The sequence below is a fragment of the Artemia sp. Qi Xiang Cuo genome, chromosome 4, assembly GCF_049724085.1.
Source record: "Artemia sp. Qi Xiang Cuo chromosome 4, ASM4972408v1, whole genome shotgun sequence".
Taxonomy (NCBI): domain Eukaryota; kingdom Metazoa; phylum Arthropoda; class Branchiopoda; order Anostraca; family Artemiidae; genus Artemia; species Artemia sp. Qi Xiang Cuo.
In genome coordinates this window covers 56,475,455-56,492,301 of record NC_142797.1, presented here as the reverse complement: position 1 = coordinate 56,492,301, position 16,847 = coordinate 56,475,455, and positions in this window count along the sequence as shown.

Sequence of the window (16,847 nt, the reverse complement as noted above, 5' to 3'; positions counted from 1 at the left end):
AATATTGTTTTGTCAAAATTTCAACAGGCTAGGTAGCCTATAGACCTGTCAAATAGGCAAATTTCTAAGTCTTAGAAATTGGAAGAGGGTTAACACAGGAACTCCACCCTTTGACTATTGGAAAAAATAGTTGATAATAAATGTTGCCCCAGCAAAAATTTCCTTTTCCAACTAGTTGACTAATAACCTCTCCCCAGCAAAACAATTTTTCCAACTAGTTGACTAATAACTTCTCCCCAGAAACACTTAAATTTGCCAACTAGTTGACAATAAATTTTGCCTCAGCAAAACTTTCATTTTCCAACTAGTTGACTAATAACTTCTCCCAAGCAAAACTTAATTTTTCCAACTAGTTGCAAATAGCTTCTCCCCAGAAACACTTAAATTTGCCAACTAGTTAACAGTCAATTTTGCCTCAGCAAAACTTTCATTTTCTAACTAGTTGACTAATAACTTCTCCCAAGCAAAACTTAATTTTTCCAACTAGTTGACTAATAAATTCTCCCCAGAACTTAAATTTGCCCCAGCAAAACTTTCATTTTCCAACTAGTTGACAAATAAGTTCTCCCCATCAAAACTTAATTTTCCCAACTAGCTGAAAAAAAAAACTGTTCCAGAAAACAATTCATTTTCCAACTAGTAACTTCTCCCCTCCTAGGAAGTTCCCATTTCCTTAAATCTTTTTTTATGACATACTCTCATCCCAGACAAGGACAACCTGCTTTCCTTTTAGCCCTAGACAGTTGGTCAAAAAAGAATTTTTTTGGCAATTTGTCCTCCTTTATCAGCAGAATGTGCACTAGCCATCTCAACCTTTCTTTCATTATAGCCCTAGAAAGCAGGATTGAAACCTACTGTTTGAAATATGGTCTGTCAGCCAGGTACCCAGAACAATCTGTAGGCAATTTCTATGGAAAACATCTAGCAAATTGTCACCCATTTTTTTGAATTTTCTTTAGTTTTGTATATCTTGATGGGATTATCAGGGAGGGAGGGTTGCTTTGCTGTCAGGATAACAACTAATATATTGAAAAAGAGCATGAAATAAGAACATTGTTATTTTTTTTTTAGCCTACCATGTGTTTTGAGCTGTTAAACTGAAATTTTATCCTTATTTGAAAATTTGACTAATTTACCATACTATTCTTAGATATGTGTGCACTCAGTTTCAAGTAGCCCAGCCTATAATAAATAGGCCAGGGTGAAAGCCTATTGAAAAAGGGGATTCTGCCCTTTGACTACTGGAAAAAATTACTTTATAAGCTTATATAGAATGTTACAATCCAATCTCCTTCTAACGTCATTTTTATACAATCCTAAAAAGGGCTTATCCCAGATTTCCCTCTCAATCAATTGGACTATCTGTCTTGGCTTTTTCTACAATTAGCCATGTCTTGATGCCTACTGCAAAATGCTTGATTTTCAATTCATGTGTTGCTGGAAACAAACATTGCCCCAGAAAACAACTCATTTTCTAATTAGTTGACTAGTAACTTATCCACATCAAAACTTTATTTTTCTAACTAACTGGAAACAAAGATTGCCCCAGAAAACAATTCATTTTCCAACTAGTTGACTAATAACTTCTCCCCAGCAACACTTGAATTTGTCAACTAGTTGACAATAAATGGTGCCCCAGCAAGACTTTCATTTTCCAACTAGTTTACTAATAACTTCTCCCCAGCAAAACTTGATTTTTCCAACTAGTTGACAAATAACTTCTTGCCAGTAAAACTTAATTTTGCCAACTAGCTGGAAACAAACATTACCCCAGAAAACAATTCATTTTCAAACTAGTAACTTCTCCCCTCCCAGGAATTTCCCATTTCCTTTAAATCTTTCTTTATGACATTCTCTCACCCAAAACAAGGACACCTTGCTTTCCTTTTAGCCCTAGACAGTTGGTAAAAAAAAAAACCTTAGCAATTTGTCATCCTTCATCTGGAGAATGTGCCCTAGAAACTTTCTTTTATTATAGCCCTAGAAAGAAGGATTGAACCACACTTTTTGCACAGCCTACTGTTTGAAATATGGTCAGTCATCTGGGTACCCAGAACAATCTGTAGGCAATTTTTATGGAAAAAATCTAGCAAGTTGTCATCCACTTTTTGTAATTTTCTTTTAGTTTTGTATATATTGATGGGATCATCAGGGAGGGAGGGTTGCTTTGTTGCCAGTATAACAACTAGTCAAGTTGAAAAAGAAAATGAAATAAGAACATTGTCATTTTTATTTTATTAGCCTACCATGTTTTTGAAAAGTGCTGCTAAACTGAAATTTTACCATGTTTGGAAATTTGACTAATCTACCCTTCTATTCTTAGAGATGTGTGCACTCACAATTTCAAGTAGTCCAGCCTATAATAAATAGGGCAGGGTGAAAGCCTATTGAAAAAATTGAGTTTTGTTGAGAAGTTTCTAGTGAACTAGTTGGAAAATGAATTGTTTTTTGGGGCAATGTTTGTTTCCAGCTAGTTGGCAAATTTAAGTGTTGCTAGGGAGAAGTTATTAGTCAACTAGTTGGAAAATAAATTGTTTTCTGGGGCAATGTTTGTTTCCAGCTAATTGGCAAAATTAAGGGTAAATTTTTACCAAATCATATTATTGACTTATGAATAAAGTGAATATACCACTTGATGCCTTTTTTTATGCTCTTTCCAAATATATAATCATTTTGTTGGAAATGAATTTTACCCCCACCCCTATATATACCAATTCAGTTACTTTTGTGAGGTGGTTTCATGAAGGTAGCTCCAAATTGTAAATTTTAAGCAATTGTTTATTATATTTTTAGGTGAGTCTATTTTAGTTTTATGTGCATTTTGTAGTTTTAGTTTTTTTTTTTGTCTATGCTGAAGACTCCTTGTTTGATGCAGGCAAAATATTTCTTTTTGTTTACATTTACTGGCCATAGACCTGTTTGTTGTACTTATATTTTTTTTATACCAATTCAGGGTATATATTGCACATTAGGGGGGGATGGGGGCAAATTTATTTCTGATGTTAATGGGAGATAAGTTTAAACTTTACCCCCACCCTCCTAATGTACAAATACATACCCTGAATTGGTATGTAGGGGTGGGGGTAAAATTCATTTCCAACAAAAATGATTAGCCTATTATATTTGGAAAGAGCATAAAAAAAGACATCAAAATTTATTTGTAAATCAATAATATGATTTGGTAAAAATTTACCAATTAAGTGTTGCTAGGGAGAAGTTATTAGTCAACTGGTTGGAAAATAAAAGTTTTGCAGTGGAAATGTTTCTTGTCAACTAGGCTAAAGGTACCGATGATTCAACAGTTTTTGTAAAAAACCAATTTTTCTACTCTAGAAGTCTTAATTTAAAGACTTTTGGTTTGAAAAGCGTTTCAGTATGTAGGATAAACATCTAGGAATCTAACTGTTTGATGAGAAGTTTGAAGTTTTGTCTGGAAAGGGTACAAAACTCCAATTTTCCGAAATTAGAGCATTTTCACCTACAAATTCGACACAACAAAAAAGTTACCTGTTTTTGACGCAAGTTGGAACCCAATTCAACACCCGTATTGGGTGTCGAACCGATGATTTGACAGTTTTTGTAAAAAAAAAACAGTTTTTCTAATCTAGAAGTCTTAATTTAAAGACTTTTGGTTTGAAAAGGGTTTCAGTATGTAGGAAAAACATCTAGGAATCTAACTGTTTGATGAGAGGTTTGAAGTTTTGTCTGGAAAGGGTACAAAACTCCAATTTTCCGAAATTAGAGCATTTTCACCTGCAAATTTGACACAACAAAAAAGTTACCTGTTTTCAACGCAAGTTGGAACCCAATTTGACACCCGTCTAAATACTTGGGGAATACATGTGGGCGGAACCTGGTGTATTTGACACGTAAATTCTTGTTTCTTTGTTTTTCTTCAACTTCATTTAATGTATAAAAGTATGAGAGAGTATGCAAAAATAGTATTTAGTATAACAAATTTAGTATAATAAAATTGTTTCACTAGCATTTTGAAAGGGATAGGGTCTAGGAAAACGGGAGTGGATTTCAAGAAATTTAAGAAGTTTATTTGATTTAGTGGATTTTATTTTCATATGCAGATTCTTAGTTTCGTCCAAAACATAGACCAACACATCATTTTGTATAAGATTTTGTATTCAATAAAATTTTTATTTATATTTGGATGAAGGATAAATAAGGGTATAATCTAAATGGAGCAAAACGGTGTATTCAATCTAAATATAATCTAATGGGAGGGGGGGCAAAATCGGGTCTGGGGGGGGGGGGGCAACAGCCCCCCTGCCCCAAACCAATTTACGCCCCTGCATGGTATGAGGCCAAGCAGCAGATCCTCAGATGATGGAAAAATCCAGTGTCTGTAAGTAAAACTTCAAAGTTTAAAAAAAAAACTTTTGTTTAAATGTTCTTTCATCTGAAATATTATTAGAAATAATAATCATCAAAATCTTTCGTTGCACAGAGAGCACCTGTAAATTCGACAGCTATGGTGCCTATGGTTTTGTCAGTGGATCCTGGAATTTTGACACCTATTATTTCTCATGTTTTACAGGTTCAGTGAAGTTTTGACAAAGTCACCTATATTTCAACAGGGCCTGTTGCTGTCTGTCCAAAATTTTGACAAGGTTACTATGAGATATTCGCCAAAGAAATAAATCCCTTGATAGAAGCCAATATTTACTCTTGAATGCAGCTGAAGGAACATTTTTAGTCCACCTGGTATTCCACTACATTGAACAAGAATTTTCGACACTTGGAAACTAGTTTCGACAATGCAATTGTCGCTAAAAAAATTCTTGTCTGGAAAATTTTTGTCGCAATTATCGCTGTTGAAAAAGCTAATGTGGCTACATTTCAGAGAAGATCAGATGTATCTCGACACATTGGCGCTTATCCCAACTTTTTCTTGCAAAAAATAACCAAGTAATGACAGTTTGAACATTACATACCTGAAAAATTGTCGGGAGATCCTTTTGTGTCAAAAACAGGAAACTGACCGAATTAAATTTTCTTTACTTATCTGGGTGTACCGGATATAGTGTCCACATTTTGCACTGTCAAAATATAATGATGGCTTTAAGAGATGCCGCTCCAAGTCATGGCTAAGCAGAGCTATCCTGTTTTGAAGGAAAATTTCAACAGTGGTTCCAAAATTGCACTGTTGAATCATTGGTGCCTTTACCCTAGTTGGTAAATATAGATTTCTCCTATAGGGATGGGCAAAATTTTCCAACTAGATGGCAAAAATATTTTTAATTATAAGGAGATTGGATAGTATCATTTTATATAAGCTTATAAACTAATTTTTTCCAATAGTCAAAGACTGGGTATCTGTTAACACAGAAGCTTGGCAATACCTTCCAGAGTATGTTTTTTGCCCTGAACTGGATTCATCCCTGAAAGTTTCATTTTCCTAACTTAGGCTAACCCCTTTCCAAGATAGCAAAAAATCTAAATTAAAATTTTACTAAGTGGTTTCCTAATCTTTTCCCTATGTCAGTAATGGAATCATATAGCCTATATGTTTACCATAGGCTAGTTCCCTTCACAGGAGCAAAATTGGGTAAGGTTTATATTAACAGACTAATCAGATAGATAAAAAAAAAACATACCACTAGCATCAGAATTTCATCCTGAGTCCAAATATAACACTCATTTCTGTTGCAAATTATTTTCAAAATTACTTCCAAGCTTCTTCAAGTTTCTTGTTTTTTTTTCACAGGAATGTCATGGCAGCAATTCAATTTGAAAAATACCAAATTTTAATGAAAGCTCAGGTTGAAATTGAAATATACTAAATCTTGTTGAGCAGTGATTTGATATCAAAAATACTAAATCTTATTGAGCGTTGATTTGACTTGAGAAACACTAAATAGTTTGAAATATTTATTTTTTTGGGAAAAACTTACCACTGGCTTCAAAATTTCATCCTGAATCCAAATATGACATTCATTTCCATTGCAAATTATTTTCAAAATTGCTTCTAAGCTTCTTTAAAAACAGCAAAACTTCTGTCATCAAAACAAACACTTTATGGCAGGTACACATACAGGTTTAATATAAACCTGTATATGTACCTGCCGGAGCCACACTTGCACTGGTGGCACAAAATTGGCTAAATGATTGATTTGGTAATGAGTATATCTATGGCTGGACAATGTACTATAAGCTCCCATTTATCACTGTAAATAATGCTTCCAGGCTTAATATTTTTTTAATAACAGGAATTAAAGTTTCCTTGTTTCTTTGGAGGCCATTTTGGCCATCAGTCAGGGGTACAATAATTTTTTTTTTTTGCTCTCTCTTTCTATTCCACCAAAAACCACCAAGTGACCTAATTTATTTAGTGGTATAAATTTAGATTAGACCCTGGTGCCATGCCAGCACATAGACTAAATGCTGCCAACAAAAGGCCTGGTTGACTGCCACCAAAGTTTTGCAATGCTACCTGCATGCTTGTGCCAGCAGCATTGCAACACATTGGTGGTGGTAAAAAATTATTGTACCCCTGACTGATGGCCTCCAAAGAAACAAGGAAACTTTAATTCTTATTATTAAAAATATAATAAGCCTGGAAGCATTATTTACAGTGATAAATGGGGAGCTTATAGTACATTGTCTAGCCATGGATATACTCATTACCAAATTAATCATCCAGCCAATGTTGTGCCACTGGTGCAAGTGTGGCATGCTGGCAGTATTGCAACACTTTGGCAGCAGTCAACCAGGCCTTTTGTTGGCTCTATCCCCCTGGAATCAATAGGGCCCTTAGAGCACCAGTCAGTGACATCTCTAGTGCATTAGAAAGTGATGATGAAGAGTTAGATATGAGTGATTAGCTTGTATACATTAAGTGCTATTTATCTGATATTTATAAAACTGTATATGTAGCTGTCATTAAGTGTTTGTTTTGATGAAAGATGTTTTGGAAAATTGAAGAAACTTAGAAGTAATTTTGAAAATAATTTGCAACAGAAATGAGTGTTATATTTGGACTCAGGACAAAATTCTGATGCTAGTGGTGTGTTTTTTTTTTTATCTAGTGGTATATTTTTTTTATCTTTTTTTTAGTCTGTTAATATAAACCTTACCTGCAAAATTATATGCTTCTGGAAAATAAGTGCATAATTAGGGCAATAAAACATTGATTGGAGAATTGGTTAGCCTAATATCTACCAAATCACATTATTGAGTTAGGAATAAAGTGAATACACCATTTGATGCCTTTTTTATGCTGATTACAAATATAATAAGCATTTCTATCGGAAATGAAGGTAAAATTCTACTTTAGCTACTTTTGGCTATCTTGGGAAGGGGTTAGGTTAGGAAAATGAGACTTTCAGGGATGGGTCTACAGGCTAAAGTATGTCCCGGGAAGGTATTTTCAAGTACCTACCTCCACTCCTTCTCCCTCTAGAGGGTCATGAAATTTGCCTAAATGACAGGTCTATACCCATTGAAATTTTGACAAAAAAACATTTTACCTTAATTTTCAGTTATCAGTTTCTTTTTCTCTGGCTTTAGCTCTGAAAATGCAATTCCAGTTATTTGAGCAGAATTTTAAGACATAGCCTATAAATGGTTTATTTCCAAAATTTAGGAAATGTATTTGAATATCTTTAAAACCTTATAAATTGGGATTGAGCAAAGTTGTGCAGCAATTTTGAAAACAATTTTGTTGTACTTTATTTAAGCAGAAAATCTATTTTGCAGGGTTTCAATTCTATGACACACAGATTTTTAAAGGTCATCAAAGGTCAGGACCCTCTAGAGGGAGACGGAGTGGAGATAGGTAATTCAAAATATCTTCCCAGGACATACTTTAGCCTGTAGACCTATCCCTTAAAGTTTCATTTTATTAACCTAACCCCTTTCCAAGATAGCCAAAAGTAACTAAAGAATAATTTTACCGAAATGAATTTCAGCACCCCCCCCCCCCTATATAGGCTATACCTAACCTAACGTAACCCAACCTAACCTTACCTAACCCTGAATTGGACTATATAGGGGGGGGCTGAAATTCATTTCCGAAATGCTTATTATATTCGTAATCAGCATTAAAAAAGGCATCGAATGGTGTAATCACTTTAGTCCTAGCCTAACTCAATAATATGGTTTGGTAAATATTGACCAGAGAATCTAATACTAGCCTACATCTCTTTTTCTAATTTAACCTCTGTATCATAATTAATCTTAACTGAAATCCCCCTCACAGGAGAAAATTTAGCCTTAGGCCTAGTTCTCAATGCATTCCCTGAAGTTTCATTCCCCAATCTTAGCTGCTTTTCAAGATAACAAGAAGATCCCTTGTGTGGAATATACCAATCCCAGTGCTGCAAATTAGATTCTCTATAGGTTTAGTAGCCAAATTCATATGACAAAGAGGCAGGAAGAGCCTAGGCTATAGCCCACAAGAAGGATAGCCAACTATCACTTAAGCTAGGCAAATTGAATATTATAAAATTGAGAGCCTACCCTATATCTTTTTTCAGGTTTTCTAACCTTTTACTTGATTGTTTCGCCCTTAAATGCAACTCAACTCGATAGCCTACAAATAGCGAAGTTTGCAGGTTATTCAAGTATGCCTATGAGAAACGCCGGGTGGTTTTTCTTCCTTTCTTTCTGAAGTTGAGATCAGCGTTGCCGTGGTAATTGATTTAAATATTAGAGAGTTTTCCGACATGAAAGTTGCGCGGTATCTGTGGTCGCACAGTGCATTGAAGTCTTCTTGGCAATGCGAGGCCTGGGATTCATTCCCAGCTGCCAGTAAAACAAAATGTTGCACAAATTTGGATATAGTTTGAAGTAATATAGTGTCATCAAATATATTTAGTTAGTATAGAGACAAAAGCACGGACGTAGAAATCCATTTTGGGAGGAGAAGAACACATTTGCAAGGGGGAAATTGTGCGCAAAATATGGAATAATCCCAAAAAATCGAAAAATCGTAAGTTATTTATCGTCAACCCCCTTTCCCTCCCTTACCTCTTTCCATGTGCCTCTCATCATTACATTTACTTACATGCCTGTTTCTAGTTTAGAACACAAGCTGGGAGACAGCTTGGTACTGAGACATAAGAGATTTTAGCCTGTTATGTAACAGATTGTACATATCGGGTATAAGTATTAGTTGAAGAGGAAAGGGTTTTGAGCAGAGCGATCCTAATGTTTGTCATGGTGACGAAAGTCACCAAAAGGGTCTGCACCTGCTTTGACGATCTTTAAACAGAAATTTCCCCGTTTTTTTATATATTCTTTAACCAGGTAAAACCAGTTCTAACCGCTCTAACCAGTAAAACTGGAATGGTAGATAATAGTATCGATTTTATGAGTCTTGCTGTATAGAAATCTTATCTCCTTGATCGATATTCAATAGATACTCAATAGATGCTTGTTCTAGGCATGTGTCTCCTGTGCTTATCATCAAAGGAGTCTAAACCCTTAATTTCGGCTGTTTTTATTCGTCAATTAGGCAACCTAAGAGAGAATACAGAGATCTGCAAAGTAGGCAAAAAAACTGAAGCGGCCTTTGCATCTTTAGTCATTATTTATGGTTGGTCCAAAAGACTTAAACCTCTTGGCGAGTTTTTTTTTCTGGTAGTAGCTTAGCAATGGAGATAAATATGATTTATCATTATTCAGAGATTCTATTTTGTCAAGGCTTATATCAATGAGCATCTGCCACAGATGCTCTGAAACACGTCCTCTGTTTTCCAGAAAGAATTTACTAGCAACATAACGTACCAGTATATGTTCAAACTAAGGTACATTTGATAGTTATGGAGAAATGTTCAGAGAGTATGAGTAACTTACAAAAGCGGAAACTGGCACCTGCGCCGACAAAAAAAATGACGACTTTATCTAGCATTTGACGTTTCTCGGCCTTTTTTCAGTGTAACAATGGGTGAAATTAGCGAAATTAGAATAATTCAAAAAATTAGTGTAGTAATAATCGTTTTGTTTCAGTTTGTGAAAAAAAGAGCAATTAGGAAGTTGAAAAACAATACAAAAAACGCCAAACGCTTGTTGGGACTGGTGTTTTTTTTCGACACTAGTGCCATTTTCCACTCTTTTAAGTTACTTCTAACATTTTGGGCATTAGCTTGACTGGACAAAGTAATTTATAAGACAAGGACTAGCCAATTTGTGTATAGAGTTATGTTTAAGCATGCTTAGAGGCATATTTACTAGAACAAGAAGTGGCACCAGGGAAGTTAAGAAAAACGCTTGTGGTTTTAGGAAAGGGAATTTTCGCACTTAGGTTAATAATTGAGAACTGTATGAACCATCAGTCCCCTTTATTCTTGTTTCTCTTAAGTTTGGTAGAGTAGGAACAGGCTTGGCGGATCATCTCAGAAAAACTAAGGGGGAGGAGTAAAGAATGCTCAAACTTTAGGCACAATATTTAATGAACAGAGTAATAATGGGAACTAAGGCGACAGCTGTACTAGGGACAGCTTTGCATAGTCTATTTATGGATTAAAATCGGGTTTTCTTTAACTATAGTGAATATTTATTGGTATAAACTAGCAAAAACAGGATAAGGTAAAAAAATATATGGCGATACAAATTAGACGAGAGACAGAAATATATTGCCTATTTTCTAGTACCGCACAATGATTCATAGTTTTATTCTATTTGAGGTAATCCTCTCATTTATTAATTAGTTTAAAATACTCTTATCACAAAGTAAGTTTTTCAAACAAAAGTCAAGAGCTCCATTTAAACCGACAATGAGCAGAAATATGCTAAAATAATCTTCCAAGCGTAAAACTACCACAAATCACCATCAATAAATAAATAAAACCCCAAAACCAGCAGAAATTTCAATAAATAACCGAGTGAAACTCAATACGAGCAGAAATTAACATAAGTAGGCCTGACATGCCCCCGGGCCTTCTGAAAACCAGACCATAATTTGCAGTTTATAAAACAAAATAAATATTAAATGTTTTCTCTTTTTTAGCTTTAATAAAGTGGAAATTATTGAGACTTTAATGTGTAAATGTCTGTAAATTTGTATTAAACTGTCTATCAACATTCATTTGTTGTATTTCAGATGTTTTGTTTCCTTACTATAATCATTAGACTATTACACCTTGTCACCAAAGAGCATCTGTAATTATGTTTTAACATGTTTTGTGTGGCAGAACAATCACTTGTATCGTGAAAGTCACCGGCAGGATGTAAGTTATTTCAATAATTTTGACGAGTTCGTTGAATCATCTCGGTAGCTTGAAAAGTTCGAACCAAACTTTCGAAGAAATCAGACTGATATCAATTGAAAAAGTAATTTTACAGTCAAAGCTTGAAAGACTAAAGCTGGATTGTTGATTCCTTATGGTCGGTAGGAACTACACAAATTTTGTATCTTTCTCTTAGAAAAATCTGGTGATTCTTGGTTGAAAGCAGTCAAACCTCCCAAAAAATCGATTTTTTTTTCTATAGAGGCAAGCATTCGTCACGCCCATGAGTCCGTCAACGGAAGAATAAAAAAAGACTGGCTTCATAACTCTGATTATCATTCCCAGAACCAACGCTCCCTTTTCATAGTCAGCGCAATAGCGTAGACTTAAACGGTGTTTTCACGCAAGGGAGTCATAGGCAGCGCCATAGTGCTGCCTAAGTAAAAAGTGATGTGGCACACCACATTTGTTTATTTTTTGTTTTGCTATCAAACAGTTCGTAGTAACGAACAGTAAGTAAGGAGCGAACCGGCTCAAGAGTAACCGAAACTCTAAAAAACGAAATTTTGATAACAGTACAACATCAAAAGAATCTGATTTTTTTGCTGATTTCAAATATATAGAAAATGAGGAAACACCCCCTAAAAGTAATAAATCAGATTCAGCGTATCAGAGAACCCTAGTACAGAAGTTTCAAGCTCCTATCTGTAAAAATGTGAAATTTTGTATTTTTTGCCAGAAGAAAGATCATGGACTTGTGCTTGTTAGTTTTTTTTTTTTTTTCCAGGGGTGATCGTATCGAACCAGTGGTCTTAGAATATCGCGGGAGGACTCATTCGAATGGAAAATAAAAGTACTAGTGCCCTTTTTAAGTGACTAAAAAATGGACGGCAACTAGGCCCCTTCCAACGCTCATTTTTTCCCAAAAGTCCCCGATCAAAATTTTGAGATAGCCATTTTGTTCAGCATGGTCAAATATTCTATAAATATGTCTTTGAGGATGACTTAATCCCCCACAGTCACCGGGGGAAGGTCTGCAAGTTGTGAACTTTGCCCAGTGTTAACGTATAGTATTGGTTATTGGGAAGTATTCAGAAGTTTTCAGGGGGGATTTTGTCTGGTAGTTGGGGGGATGGGGTGGGTCGAGGGTTACGTGGGAGGATCTTTCATGGAGGAAGTTATCATTGGGGAAGCGACATTGCTATGAAGGGGGCACCAGCTTTCCTAGCATTATTTAAAAAAAACGATTTAGAAATTAAATAATAAAAAAAAAACAATTTTTTCAACTGAAAGTAAGGAACAACATCAAAATTTAAAACGAAAAGGAATTATTCCGTATATGAAAGGGGCTGTCCCCTCCTTAACGCCTCGCTCTTTACGCTGAAGTTTGACTCTGTCTCACAACTTTTTTTTAAGCGATAAAAAACTTTAGCGTAGAGAGCAGGCGTTGAGGAGGGGACAGCCCCTTTCATATACGGAATAATTTCTGTTCGTTTTAAGTTTTAATCTCGCTCATTACTTTCAGTTAAAAAAAAACTTGTTTTTTTTATTTTTTCTGTTTTAGACCAGGACCCTTCGTTTAGAAGGAGTTGTCGTAGAAGCTTAGAAAAGGGCTCCTCCGATTGGAAATTGAAAGGGCTAGCGCCCTTTTCGATAATTATAAGTGATTGGAGGGCAACCCCCCCCCCCCCTCACGCCTATCATTTCCCCAGACACATCCAATAAAACTTTTTAGATAGCAAATGTGTTCAGCGTAGTTGTAAGGTCCAAAAATTATGCATTTGAGGATGACAATCACCGACAGTCCTCAGAGCAAAGCTTTCAAGGTATGCTCTTGGAGCATAATAAACTTCAGAGGGGGTCAATGGATTGAAAATCAGAAGTTCTAGTGCCGTTTTTAAGAGTCAAAGTGATCGGAGTGCAGCTACCCCCTCTCCCCAACAAGTCTAATTTTCCCCAAATATAGGGTATTTAATATAAATTTCGAGACAGCCATTTGTTTGAAAAATAGTTCAAAGATCACGTAACAAGGCCTTTGGGGTTGACACAACCCCCAGAGTCGGGGGGTAAGGGCTGTAAGTTATGCCCCAGGGGAATATAAAGTTTTAATGGAAGGAGTGGTCGTGTGAACTTTAGAGGAGACTCATTTGATTGGAAATTTATATTTCTAGTTCCTTTTTAGAAGTCAAAAGTGATAGAGGGCAACTAGCTCTACCTTGCGCCAGAGCCCAGGGGACGACTCCTCAGAGCCCAGGGGCAAGGGTTGTAAGTTATGCCCCGTGGCATATAAGGTTTTTATGGAATGGGTGGTCGTATAAGCTTCAGATCGGATGAAGCTTATTTGATTGGAAGTCGGAACTTCTAGTGCCCTTTTCAAGAGTCAAAAGTAAATAGAGGGCAACCATCCCCCCCAGGCTAACATTCTCCAAACATATCCAATTAAAATCTTAGGAAAGCCATTCCATACAGAGTTGTTGAATATCCAGTAATTATGTCTTTGGGGATGTCAACCTCCCCACAGTCCCCAGGGCAATTCGTTCATTGTTTACATATAATATATGTTATTGCGAAAGGTACGTGTTTCGAACTTTACTTTCCAAAAAGACGAAGGGCATTGGGCATTCAGGTGGGCCTTCCAGAGAATAGTGAGTAGAGTGTTGAACTAAATCAAAACATATTATGCGTATACGGATAGTCAAAAGGGCGTAACTCAGGAATGACTGAGTATATTAATTTGAACCTTCGGGAAATGATAAGGGAGATGATAAAAAAAAGGCGATATTTGCATGCTACCACTACTACTACAACTACTACCACACTACTCCATTTACAATATTGAGGGGAAATTTGAACTAAATCAAAAGCTTCTATGTGCATGTACATTGTCAAAAGATTGTATCTCGAGAATTAATTTGGGTATTAAGTAGGAAAGTTCAGATAATGCTTAAACGGGAAGATCCTCTGATCAAAAGGCAATATGTGCACGCTACTACTATTACTACTTTTATATTTACTACTACTACATTTACTACTACTTCTACTACATCAACTACTCCTTCTATTGCAACTACTTGTAAGGCTAAGAGTATTGAGATGAAAGTTTCAGGAAGTATATGAGCATACAAGTTATCAAAAGGACATATCAGCAATATCAGACAAAGGGCTATTGTATTAAGTAGAAGATTCTAGGACTTGATGAGAGGAATTTTCAACTGACCACAAGCCAAGACGTTAATGCTAAGGAGCAGATATTAACGAACAGAAAAGATTCGTTTCAATCGTTTCAATCTGTAAGTTTAAATGAAAAAAGCTTATGCAAGCTTCGCTTCTCACTAAGACTATCTGTCTTGGCTATATTTTTTTTCCAATTATCAATGGCTCTCAACTTTTTTATCACAGTCCGCCAAGTTGCTTTTGATTCAAAAATGTTTGTTTTTAATCCAAAAACCAACATTTAAACGAACATAAATTGAAATAAATAACACAGTCAAACTCAAAATCTGGGAAAATTAACATGAGTAGGGCTGATAACCCCCATGCCTTCTCAAGACGAGAAAATAATTTGCATTTCACTGAAAAAACAAATGAATGTGGATTGCCAGTTTAATATGCATATACTGATATTTATTCTTTAAAGTTTTAATATTTTTTTACTTATTAAAGTAAAAAAAAGTGAAAACACTTAAAATGTATTTAGTTTTTAGTAAAGGGTAAATTATGCTCTGGTTTTAAGAACGAATGGGGGTTGTAAACCCTACTCAAGTTAATTTTTGCTCATTTTGAGTTTGACTCGGTTAACTATTGTAATTTCTATTTGTTTTGTGTTTAATTTATTTATTAATGGAGATGTGGTACTTTTACGCTTGGAAGATTATTTGAATTTGTTTCTGTTCATTTTTAGCTTAATGGAGTTTTTTAATTTTCTTTGAAAAACTTTTTTTGTGGAAAAAGTGTCTTAAATTAATCTGTCTTAAACCAACTTCCAAAATGTTTCGATCTTGATTGTGATTGGTCTGGGTCATAAATTTGATCGGACCAAAATCCAAAATTTATTCCTGCGTCTGAACACAGCCTCAGTTAAGAACGATCGTTACATCTATTATTATTGTTTTCACAGAGAATATAAATGTGTACCATTGGAGGTTAAAAATTGGACCCATGGCCCTCCCAAACATACAATGCCCAGTGTACCCCTAAGTGCCAACGATCAAATTGGATCGGAAATTGGAGATAACTATTTTACTCTGGTTAGATGAAAGGTGAGTATGGCTTTTGGAGTGACACGAATTACTCAGCCCGAGGCACATGGCCCCTAACTTATGGAAATTTATTATTTTTCACAAACGGAATGTAGCATAATTAAGGCTTGTTGCATCGTTAAGCCCAAGCTCACTATAGTCTCCTTTTTTCAAGATACAAAAAAAAAATCTCAAAACGCATACCAATCTAACCAGTTACTAACTACGAAGTTCACTCTAAATAAAGACTTCCTTGGAAAGACTTGTAAGACTCCATCTTACTGTCGGGCTGCTTATCGCTTTCTTCAACTATATCCGTGTTCTCCAGGGCTGTGGAAGCATCATTTTCCCAGATGGCTGTCGCATCTTTCTTATGAACCTCTAGATATTCGGCAAATTTCGGGTCATTTTTCGCCTGAAATACAAGAAACTATTAAAAACAATAGTGATAAATATGCTAGTCAAATACAAATGAAGTAAAGATATATTTCATAGATGATGTGGTATGATAAGTACATATTATACATAGATATGATAAGTTAAAACGTTATTATCATAACGTAATTTAATACGTTATACGTTATTACCATAACGTTATTACCATTCCTGCGCACCCAGCAAACAGTTGTTTTTTTTGTGTGTTCGTTTCGTCACCAATCACCTTTTTTAAGGCCATGTAAAAAAAAGAGATATGGTGCAGATCTCCGTTTCTTGGCCCTTTAGTCAGGAAGTGCCATGGAAGGTTGGGGGCCAGCTTTGCCGTTTAACTTACCTGGATTTCTCCAAGTACCCATTTGGAACTGGGTCAACTCTGGCTAAGCCTACAGAGCCATACCACCGACCCTCGTCCCAAACCAAATAATCAGCATACTTTAGACCAGGGATGGCCAACCCGAATGATTTTGTGAACCACTAGGGGAATCATTCATCACTTCACGGACCACTTACAAAATAATATATACTATTAGATTTACATGCAATACGGTCATTTTTTAGAGAAAAATTAAAAAATAATGAGTTATTATTATCGTGTTTACTTTTATTCTTACGTGCAGAAATAGAAAAAATAATAATAATTAAGTGAATTTTCGCTTGAAACTGAAAGTCTGTCCTGCTCTATAATCAATCAACTATTCGTATTAAGGAATGGTCAGTGCGTCACCGAGGTCCCCCATCCCTGTAACCATAATCGTGTGTAAATCATACCCAACGGTAACTACTTTCCGCAATATTTGGCCACTTCCTGCTCGATCTAGGAGCCAATAGTCCGTGTATTCCCATGCTAGTCCATGCTGATGGACTAGCATGTTGTTCTTCTGCTATCGACCAGTGAGGAGTTATTGCAAGCTAATGAGTAAAATTTGCCGCGTAAAGATACATACCGAATAAACCAGCCAAAACCGGTGCTTATGGTGCTTGTCCACTG